Below are 3257 nucleotides of genomic sequence, written 5' to 3'. Positions count from 1 at the left end.
CAAGATCTGTCTTGTAGTCTGTTTAATGCCTAGGTGCAGATTCTAATTAGCATAGGGTTAGTTGGATGGTTTCTGGATGTCCCGTAAACCAGGCAGAGACTGGAGAGTAGGAAGTAGCAAATTTTAGTCAAAAGGGGGAAGTGACATAGTGTCCTTCATGGGAGACATCAAATTAGGGATCCGCCAATGTTGCTAATGCCTGAACTCTGCAATACAAAGGCTGGAGTGAGCTAGTGAAACATTTAAACAGAATAATTAAAATCAACACAGTAATAAAAATGTTTGGATGTGACATTTTAAAAAAGCATGTGTCTTATTATTTCATCCAAGTGCATTGTGTAGATAGCAGTTATTTAGAAGCCTGTAGCCGGTGACAGTTTCTCATGTCCACTAAATTTAATGATCGGTTTTTAAAGTTGTTGAACTCCATATTGGGTTAAAAGTTCACTTTAAAATTTTGTTCTGTTACTTTTTAGCAAGTCTTGTAAAAAAAAATCCTAGTGAATTCAAAGATACATTTTCAAAGGACCCGGTGTGGAAATACCACAAATTTTGATGAGCCCAAATAACGTCACGTTTCCATGTTCCAGACGTGGTCTCAATCGGCAACATCGACTTTGAGTTTCATGTCGTATTTAATCTGCCTGGTGGGGGCTGAAATATGGAATTATGGGAAGAGAATGGTCAGGCCTGCGGAACTGTGGGGAGGCTGGTCTGTGGACTACATCAATGCACATAGGGTTTTGATAGAGATCAAAGGATGTAACAATCATGTCAGAATAAAGACTTTGATTGATTTTAGAGAGAGAGGGGAAGGTAGGGAGAGAGAGGAAGAGAAACATCATCGGTGTGAGAGAGAAACATCTATCGGTTGCCTCTCGTGCGTGCCCCAACTGGGAACCGAACCCACAACTCAGGCATGTGCCCTGACCAGGAATCAAACCGGCAACCTTTTGCTTTGTGGGGCAATGCTCTAACCCATTGAGCCACACTGGTCAGGGCAGAATAAAGCCTTTTCTAATTGGGACAAGGGATAATATAAACTGGGAAGAAAAATGAACACGTTTGGAATTCTTGATTTTAAAAGTCAGTGCTTTTTAAGAAGCGTTGGGGTGAGGAGCTGAGAGGAGGTATCTGAATTTTATTACCGGTTTGACTGCATTTTAATTTTAATAGATATTGCCTGAACGGGAACATTTTTAAAAATTCAAAGATGCCTGAATTAAGAATCACTCTGATGAACAATCTTTCAATAGCTATTAATTTTTAGATACGGGAATTGCAGAATAGATACAAGATTCCCTTGGCATAAAATTTCTACTTCCATTTTTTTCCCCCTCTAAGAAAATTGCCTGCCACAGTATCAAGATTCTGCTGTCCTTTATAGAAAAGTGTCAGATATTGAATGTTCCTTTGACCCACTTAGGGAGACAAAAGACTTTCTCTTATTGAATTATTTAGAGACAACCTTAATTATAATAAGGTTAAAAACTTCGTATGCCCAATGGACAGAGCTTACATGTTTTCCCCTACTAGGTTAAATGTTTAGTTGTGAGAGTATTTCTGACACTATCTATGACTCCATGATGCCATTGTGGTTGTTTAAAAATTCTAGACGACCCCAGTGGACAGCCAAGAGAACTTCCCCTTTGTTGTCAGGTGAATCTGTTCTGAATGGAAAACCACCTGCAAGTAATTTCTTTCACTGTGTCCTGGCCACCCCATCCCAGGAGTCTTTCAACTCTAACCTAGCCCGTTTTTCTGTCCAGAAATAGAGTTTTTATAAACCCGCATTGCACCTGTGCCAGGTCTGGTGGTATCTCACAAAATTCCCTTCGCAAAAACAGGAACGGATTTCTGTCGGAGAGAGATCCAGTTCCTCAATATTCCATCCAGGTTGTGCATGTGAATAAACTAAAGGTAAAAGGGCATGTGAGTGGCTGAGGCTCTTCCATGACAGGGTAAAATCGACAACCTCTGTGCCTCCTTTGGCCCATCCAGTCCCGCTTTTCTTTACCGCTCTCCGCATGAAGCAGCTTTAATGGGAAAAAGATGGCAGTGCGCAAGGCACACGTAGAAATCAATACTTTTTTTCTGCAGTGATCTCAGGGCTCTCAATAAAATGCGCACACCGTGTGCTTGCACGTCCCTAAATGATTCTCCAGATGGTCTTTTCCTGACTGTGGCCACTGTCTGAGTGAGCGTCCCCCTCTCCCCGGGCTGTGGCCTCGTTTTCATGTGAGAATGCCCCTCCAGGATGCAGCAACCTGGGGAAACCCATCTTCGATCTATGTCCTTTGATTACAGCAAAAATACGGCTGTAAGTCCCTCGTTAGACACCACGTAATTTTGGGAGCCTTCAGCTGGGAAGTACAGCGAGGTGTGGAAGGTGGGGGTTTGTATTTCTGCCTGTGAGGCCTCGCTCAAACCCTGACTGCTCATTTCCCCAGTGACGGTGGCTGGTGGTTGGTTTGGGTTGCTTTAAAAAGTGACTTATTTTTTTTTCCCCCTTACTCCCAAGGAAGTCGTTTTTCACTGTTTAGAATTTAAGGACAATTGGTGGAATCTAGAACTTCAGCCAATGCCAACTATTATAGAAGGGGAACCTGTCACCTGGAGTTTTTAGAGCTACTTGCACAAGATGCTACTAATTTGTGGTAGCATTCTGCTTTGCGCACTGAAAGCACTACACGTTTGTATCGTTCCCGCTCATTTGTGGTTTTCTAAGCCATCTGTGTTTGCTGTGTGAAAAGGAGAAGAAATGTAAATGAAGTAAATGAATAATTTAATTAATTTGAGTTACTGATTAGCTCCAGGGCATGAAAGAGTTCGTCTAAGTAGTTGAGATATGTAACATCTATCAACTAACAAGAGCTGAGCTTTATTGACGGATCGAGTCTTGGGTTGTAGCCTTGCTGTGAAACTCTTTCAGTTGAAACAATTTCTCTGCTGGAGCTGGGTTGCGAGGCCTAACAGGGTGGGAATAGATTTCCATTGTTTTCAGAGGAAGTCAAAATGTTCAAATCACTAGAAACGCGAGTAAAGCCCAGAGTAAAGGAAATACACGTACTAATTTTTTTTTCGGAGTTCACTTCCATGGTGGCCTTAGGATAAAAACTCAATCTCGGTGTCATAATGTTTGTTTCTGTTCATAACTCGTAGACATGAGTATGCCCGGGCCCAGAAGTTGAATATATATTATGGTAATCTGTTTGCATTTTGGCATGAATTCTTTGGTTGCATGCCTTAAATACTTA

The sequence above is a fragment of the Phyllostomus discolor genome, chromosome 9 (assembly GCF_004126475.2).
Source record: "Phyllostomus discolor isolate MPI-MPIP mPhyDis1 chromosome 9, mPhyDis1.pri.v3, whole genome shotgun sequence".
In the NCBI taxonomy this organism is placed as follows: Eukaryota; Metazoa; Chordata; class Mammalia; order Chiroptera; family Phyllostomidae; genus Phyllostomus; species Phyllostomus discolor.
This window is presented reverse-complemented; position numbering follows the sequence as displayed.